The sequence below is a fragment of the Bubalus kerabau genome, chromosome 5 (genome assembly GCF_029407905.1).
Source record: "Bubalus kerabau isolate K-KA32 ecotype Philippines breed swamp buffalo chromosome 5, PCC_UOA_SB_1v2, whole genome shotgun sequence".
Lineage (NCBI taxonomy): Eukaryota > Metazoa > Chordata > Mammalia > Artiodactyla > Bovidae > Bubalus > Bubalus kerabau.
Window position 1 is genome coordinate 44787388 of NC_073628.1, and position 8639 is coordinate 44796026.

An 8639-nucleotide genomic window follows, 5' to 3' on the forward strand; every position below is an offset into this window, starting at 1 on the left:
ACAGGAAAACTACAGAGTGCACCGCCTTCCAATCTTCCTTAACTACGGAACAATATTTTTACAAATCATCTTTAGTAGAACAAAGATGACTTGTGCACATGTTCTGGAAATTGCAACTTTAGAAAAATCATACGAAATTGAAAAAAAAATTAAAGTTATACTAAATGATTTTCTAAGAATATTTTTGAAAAATTCTGAAAATGTTTATACTGTAATATAGATACACTTGCTGCAAAGAATATTTCAATCTAGTATTTTTATCTCGTTAGTCTTGAATGTCCCATAATTTACGCCCCTAGAGAACCTGAACATATTTATTTTCTCAGTCTTCTTAGTATGCAAACAAGTTGACCTTGACCTAGGTCAGTGCAGCCACAGAAACAAGTATAGGCAGTAGAGTAGATCAACAAGTTTTTCCAATTTTAGTGGGGAAGGGATAGAATATTTGATAATGGGAGAAAATGGGTAGCTAAAAAGGCCTGAATGTGGTGGTAGGGGTTGGATAAATTAGGAGTTTGAGACTAGCAAACACAAACTTCTATATATATAAGAGATGAACAGCACAGCCCTACTGTTTTAACACAGGGAACTATATTTAATATCCTTTAATAATAATAACAATGAAAATAATATACATAATAATGATAAAAATAATAATGAAAATAATATACATATTTATACCTGAATCACTTTGCTGTACACCAGAAATTAATGTAACATTGTAAATCAACTATACTTCAAATAAATAAATAAGACTGAGTCTTGACTCTCCCACTCAAAACTGTGTGATGCGTATCCTTGGGAAAATCAACACAGCCAGCTAACATACTTTGTTAATCCACGGGTGGGTATAATCATAGTGAAGCCCAGATGGGTAGGGTAAGGAGGGGCGGGAAGGAGGATCAAGAGGAAGGGGATATATATGTACATGTAGCTGATTCCCTTTGCTGTACAACATTGTAAAGCAACTATATATCAATTTTTAAAAATAAATAAAAATTTTTAAAATAGTGAGGCCTTATAGGGTTGCCATGAGGATTGAATGGATGTATTAGTGCTCTCCATTAATACTTGGTTTCAGAGAGTGAACCACAAAGGTTATATAGCACAATAAGACATTTCTAAGTTTATGTTCATCATGATACAAAGAGAAAAACATCCTTTTGATTTAATCACATGTCCTTATGAAAACTTATATTTCAGGTTTAGTTTTCTGTATCTTTTTCTGAGCGTTTTAATGAGAGGTTTGGAGAAGTATCAAGTAAGGTGATTGTAAATTTAGAAACTGCTGCCTCATTTACAGAAGAAATAACCCTGAAGTGACCTCAGCCCTGCACAGTCATGGCAGACTGCTTTGTTCTATAATCACCGAAGCACTCAGGGACTTCTGCTGACATTTCTGATTTGGAGATTTAAACACACAGTTTCTAACCGATGGTGAGATAATAGGTTCACCTGATTGCTAAAGCTCCACCTTAGAGACACTCCCAACTCCTCGCTGGCTCTCTGCACACAGACATGGCAACATCTTTCATATCAGAGGACTTATGAGTTGCCATTTGAATATGTTGCCTGAGATTATTGCAGCCAAAATATTACTCTCAAAATAGTTGGAAATGCATGCTGATGAGGGAGAGGAACTGATTCCACTGGATGAATCCTGGGTCTCATCCTCCTACCCAAACATTTTGAAACAGGTATGTTTTCTTTCTACAGTTTTGTGTAACTCATATCCCCAGTAAGAAGTCAGGATATTTGTATGTAATATCATAAAAGCATGTAATATCAAAAAAAAAAAAAAAACAAACATAAGCATGCTGCTCTGTCTTAGTCGATGTGACATGGTTACTAAGGATAAAATAATACAGTTTGATTGCAAAACATGGCAGGATGCGCCAGTCTCCCCACAGGGAGTGGGGCCTGGTGGTTAAGTGTATGGGCTGTGCACTTAAAACACACCTGGATTTGACCTCTGTACAGTCACCAGTAAATGTGAACTGGAAGAAATTACCTGAACATTCAGGTTCTCAGTTTTCTCATCTGGAAAGTAGTTATAAAAATTTCTATTCTGTAGGATATTTTTAAGAAGCTTAATTTTTCCTTTCAATTGTTCATTACAGTATAAACTATCTTCTATGATAGAGCCATATTCAATGTGTACAATTTATGAGTTTTTCAAATGTGTACAGGCTTTCATCAAGATATAGCACATTTTTTGGAGAATCAGACATGGAGAAGGCAATGGCAACCCACTCCAGTACTCTTGCCTGGAAAATCCCATGGACGGAGGAGCCTGGTAGGCTGCAGTCCATGGGGTGGATAAGAGTTGGACATGACTGAACGACTTCACTTTCACTTTTCACTTTCATGCATTGGAGAAGGAAATGGCAACCCACTCCAGTGTTCTTGCCTGGAGAATCCCAGGGACGGGGGAGACTGGTGGGCTGCCATCTATGGGGTTGCACAGGGTCAGACACAACTGAAGTGACTTAGCAGCAGCAGCAGACACAGAGAACAGATTTATGGATGTGGGGTGGGGAAGGAAGGAGAGGGTGAGATGTATGGAGAGAGTAACATGGAAACTTAGGTTGCCATATGTAAAATTTATAGCCAATAAGAGTTTGCTGCATGACTCAGGGAACTCACACAGGGGCTCTGTATCAACCTAGAGGGGTGGGATGGGGAGGGAGATGGGAGGGAGGTTCAAGAGGGAGGGGATATGTATATCTATGGCTGATTCATGTTGATATTTGGCAGAAAACAACAAAATTCTGTAAAGCAATTATTCTTCAATTAAAAATATTTAATAAAGTAAATTAAAATCTAAAAATACATACAGCACATTTTTATTACTTCAGAAAGTTCTTTTGGGTTCCTTTTCAGTTAATTCCTGGCTATCTCACCCAGAAAATGACTCTACTGATTTTCTTATTATAAATTAATTTTTTCTTTAGGATGACAAAATGTGAAATAATGTATATAAAGTGCTTAAACTATTTTGGGGGTATCTAATAAGCATTCAAAAAGTTGAGCCAATTATTATTATTAATATTTCTATACAAAGTGATGGTTAGGATGACACACATAGAAAATGCTAGAAGAGAAAGTTCCAAATTGACAGGGGATGAAGTGTATCTAAAAATCAAGAAAAGAGAAGGAGAAAATTTGGAATGAATATCTAAAAACAAGGTATCTTTAAACATTTATTGAATGTCTTCTAGATACTATGCCAGGAGTTTGTCATTTTAATTTTCACAATAGGCAGCACTTCTCCTTCCCCCCCTCTCATGGAGAAACAAACTCAAGGAAGTTAGGTAGCTTCCTAGCATCACCACTCACTGCTCATAGGGCTGGAATTCAAGCCTCTGTCCAACTCTGCTGCTGCTGCTGTTGCTGCTGCTAAGTCGCTTCAGTCGTGTCCGACTCTTAGTGACCTCATGGACTGCAGCCCACCAGGCTCCTCTGTCCATGGGATTTTCCTGGCAAGAGTACTGGAGTGGGGTGCCATTGCCTTCTCCCTGTCCACCTCTAGAGCTCCTAGAACACCTTGATTGCCATATTAAAGACATGTGAAGCGAAAGGAAAATAGCATTGGGTCTTAAAATGGCAACATAGTAACCTTCATACTTTTCATATATTATCTCATCTAATCCCCAGAGAGTTTATTTCTGCCCTCTTCTCCACTTTACTTTTGAGGAATCAGAATTAAATTTTTAATCTAGCTCCAAATGACAGTATCTCCCCACTGTTTATCAAAAGAAAGAAGACTTTATTTTAAATTAGGTCCCAAATCTCCCAAAACACTCAACAAAAGGGCCAAATTAAACTCAGTATTTTAGATGGAAGGTTAAAGAATGTGATACAATACTAAAGTTGGAAAACACGGTGATGTCAGATCAAGACAGATAAACTCTTACTCATTGTATGCACATTTTAAGCCCTGGGTGAGTGTGCATAAAATATCTAGGTGTTGCTGAGTCATACTTACTTTGGATAACATATCATCTATACTTCCGTGTGTTTTGTACTGTTTTTTAAAATTCTGTTAACTTTTATATGTGGAGGCATTGTCTGATCTTGTGAAGTAGAAATAAAGCAATCAATATCTGAAGAACTGTTAGAACCTTCAGGAACCTCATATAAAAACAGTAAATTTGAAAGTTAGGATGCAAACTAGGATTAAAACAGAAAATGAGGGATTTCCAGATCCTCTGAACTGTCATTGTATTTAAGCCTGACGTTTTTTCCTTTTCCTTTTTTATTTTTTATTTATTTATTTTTTTAACAGTTGGGTTTTATGTTTATTTAAATACTGAGAGACTGTAGAGCTTATCTCTTTGCAACCCAAAGATCATGATAGTAAAATCTCTAGTTACATATAATTAGATGGGGATATTTGACATATCATCTGAGGATTAAGCAGACATCTCCAGCAGCAGGGAACTTGTCCAGGATGCTTTCCCCCCTCTCCCCAGAAAGATTTTCTCTCCAAAAGGCTTAAGGAGCACTTTTATATAAGAGTTTCCAGTAAAATAAAAAGGAGGGGAGAGGATCTATATAGGGCTGCCAACTCAAACAACTTTTTATCACTATCCTTATATGAAAAACAGACATTTTGGCCCCTCAAGTTAGTTAAGATATACTCTCAGAGAAAAGGACAATTTGGCAAATTGAATAATTTTATGAAAAACTCCCTACTGTATCCATATACTTTTTAATTGCTGTTGGCCAGTGATAGCTTCATATTTGGGATCCAGTGCCCTAGTACTTTGAAAGTAAGGTCACAGAAAGCCAAATTTAATTTTGGGTCCTTGAGGTTTTAAGCTAGAATAAACCTGTAGTGTACCTCCCTTGAAACATTCTGTGTAATTTTGAGACTATATGTATGAATGGTACTTGCAAAATAACCTTTTCATTTTTAAAACAACTATTTAGTTTGGGCTGTGCTGGATCTTTGCTGCTGCCAGGGCACTCCTCTAGTTGCAGAAAGGACTACTTTCCAGTGGGAGCACACAGGCTTCTAGCCGCGGTGGCGTCTCTCGTCGCAGAGGACGGGCTCTAGGGCGCGTGGGCTTCAGTGTCTGCGGCTCCCGGGTTCTCGAGCACAGGCTCAATCGCTGCGGTGCAAGGCACACGGCAGCGGCAGGCGGGAACCTACGAGGACCAGAGACTGACCCTGTGTGTCCTGCCACCACCGGCGGAAGGATTCACTGAGTCACCAAGGAAGCCCTCTTCCTTTTTCATTTAACTAATATTTGAACAAAACCAAATACAGTGACACTTTTTATATTAAAAGTCAAGAATTTTTCTAAAGCTATTATAGAAATACATTGACCCAAACCAGTACTTTATATTATTATAAAGTGAAAGTGAAAGTTGCTCAGTGGTATCTGACTCTTTGTGACGCCATGGGCTGTACAGTCCATGGAATTCTTCAGGCCAGAATACTGGAATGGGTAGCCGTTCCCTTCTCCAGGGTATCTTCCCCTCCCAGGGATCAAACCCAGGTCTCCCGCATTGCAGGCAGATTCTTTACCTCTGAGCCACAAGGGAAGCCCAAGAATACTGGAGTGGGTAGCCTATCCCTTCTCCAGTGGATCTTTCTGACCCAGGAATTATCTTAGTATAGGTTTCCCCTAAAATGGCAAGTCAACCTTTTCAGTCAGGCTGTGATAAACAAAGTATTGCTGTCTGTATCAAGGAATCATAAATTCAATAAATTGAGGACATCAGTTGAAGTCAAAGCATCTTTAACTCTGGCACCAATTCATTCTATTTTTGATGAAATAGTCTCTTGAGTAGGGCGCTAGGAGGCAACATGCACCTGACCAATTTAAAAAAAGCTTTTCCGGAAATTAAAAGTATGACTGTCCTCCTGATGACAGGTAATACTTTCTTAAGTTTTAATATCACCTAAGAAAAAGAGAGAGAGGGAGACAATTTAAAAAACAAAAATAAAAACACTGAAGACTGAGATCAAGAATGACATACTAGTCATCTCTGGTTACCAGACTTCAGGGTATCAAGATGAGTAAAATGGGCTTGCCAGGTGGCCCTAGTGGTAAAGAACTAGCCTGCCAATGCAGGAGACATAAGAGACTCAGGTTTGATCCCTGAGTCAGGGAGATCCCCTGGAGGAGGGCATGGCAACCCACTCTCGTGTTCTTGCCTGGAGAATCCCAGGGACAGAGGAACCTGGAGAGTTACAGCCCATGGAATCACAGTCAGACATGACTGAAGCAACTTAGCAAGCATACGCTAAGCACATTGGACAAAAATTCCACTTTCACTCTGAATGGAGAAACCTGAAAAAGAATGTTCCTCTCATCACCACCACCCCCCTCCACAAAAAAAAAAAACAAAAAAAAAAACAAAAAACTGAGGGGGGGATAAAAAGCAATATACAAAATTACAGCTTCTCTTGAGCCCATCAGATAGCTGAGGTTTCAAGACAGTAAGACCTGGATTGAATTTCAAAGAGTGATAAGCTCCTTCAAGGAGAGACAGGACATGTGAACTGTGTCAGTATTTCTAGAACAAGGGAGGAAGAAGTGGTTGCTGTAAAACTGGTAAAACGTCAACTAAATTTTAAATGAATTTTTTTAAAGGCCAAATATGGACTAGCATGAAAAGTTTAAAACAACTGGGAGCCCAAAAGACTCAAGAGGAGTTCCCAAAGACACATTTAGAATTCTCATGGGCCTTGACTAGATGCTCAAAAGAAAAAAGGAACTTGGGGCAAGAGAGTGGAAACAGTTGGTGATGGACAGGGAGGCCTGGCGTGCTGCAGTCCATGGGGTTGCAGAGTCGGACACAACTGAGCGACTGAACTGAGTGGAAACAGCCCTGCTCGGTGGTGCAGGCATGCAAGGCACAATTGATCCGGACCGCTGGAGGATAAGCACAAGACCTTCCCTGTCTTCCAGGACACATTCCCCATGGAAGGCAAAAACCTGACATCGTTGGGAGCAGGTAGAACCAACTTTTCATCTAGACACATGCACATATACACACAGCCCACCTGGGCTCGGACAGAGAGATATTATTCCTTGAGAGGGATGGAAGCAAAAATCCACCTGTCCATAGAGGAGGGATGGGAAACCCTCTTCTGCACAGAATCTGCCAAGACTTGCTGCTCCTGGGACAGTGGCAGAAGAAAAAACCATCTAACCTTGGGAAAGGGCAGGGAATTTTCTACGGCTGAGGATCCTGCGCCAATAGAGAGCAGATCTCAGCTACCCCTGCAGGAGCCGCAGGAAACCTTCTGTACCTAAGACAAGCCACAAATGAACGAGTCCTAGGAAATGTACTGTATCATTAGGAAAGTAATTGTGAATGACGCAACAGGCCGTTCATATTGTCAAACTGGTTCCCATGGAAGGTAGTTTGGCCTAGTGGTTGAGAAAAAATTCCGTCTTGAATCTGTTTTCTTTTTCAATAGCTATATGACCTCTCAGTGTCTCAATTTGTAAAATGGGAATAATTGGTCCACAGCAGGGGGTATTGCTGAGGACATTAAAAGAGATTATATATGGAAAGTTCTTAGAATGCTTCCAGGTGTGTATAAATGTCAACAAAAATGGTAACTATTCCTGCAAATACAGATGAAAACAAAATGTTGATTGTAAAAACAACCGAGAAGTCATTATAGTAATCGTCCCAATCCTGAATCTCTGGCTCAGTTTTCTGCAAGTTTATTCTGAGAGCTTTAACTATAGGCATTTTACCTGTTGAATTTTACTTCAGTGGTTTAGACTTGCATTTTTTAAAATGATTTATTTATTGTATTTTTGGCTGTCCTGGGCGTTCACTGGCACATGTGGACTCAGCAGAGGCTACTCTCACTGCAGATCACCGGCTCTAGGGTGCGTGGGCTTCAGTGCTTGGGGCTCAAAGGCTCCAGAGCGCAGGTTCAGCTCTGATGGCACACAGGCTTGGGTTGCCCTGCAGTGTGAAATCTTCCTGGACCAGGGATCGAACCCATGTCCCTTGCATTGGCTTATGGATTCTTTACCACTGGACCACCAGGCAAGTCCTAGACTTGCATTTTGAGGTGCAGTCATCTACTAAGAGTGGGGCAGTATTCTTGACGAAAGAAACTAGAGAGAAAAACAATAAAATATAGCAAATAGCTGTTGGAAAGCAGCAGAAAGCTTCTGATGCGGCTAAAACTGCAGGAACTGAAATTCTGGAAGGAAAAGCCCCAGTCACCTGGACTCACCCTCTGTCACTTCCTTCACCCTGGAGGACACTGTTGGTTCTGGGCACAGACAGGAAGCTCACAATTCAGGCTTTCAGTCTGTGGAGGGCGCAGAAAAACCGGCAAAGTATTTTGAGGAGAATTGAGGGGCTTCAAGCCCATTTCCGGCTTTCCCCGGGGCTGGAGCCAAGACCCTCACGGAAAGATTCTGAAGATCTGAGCAGGGGATTTCTTTAGTCTCAAACACAGAGATGACATTTCTGTACTCACAAGGAGGGGAAGTAAGGAATATATCAGCTCCCAGTTGAAAATCCGAGGGGAGTAGGGAGGACCAGGGATAAATTATTCACCCTTATAGCAGCTGCAAAAACCCAGCCTTTCCTCAGAACAGGCCATGATTGGGTTAAGGCTTCCACCCTAACTGCCTAGAAAGAAAAGG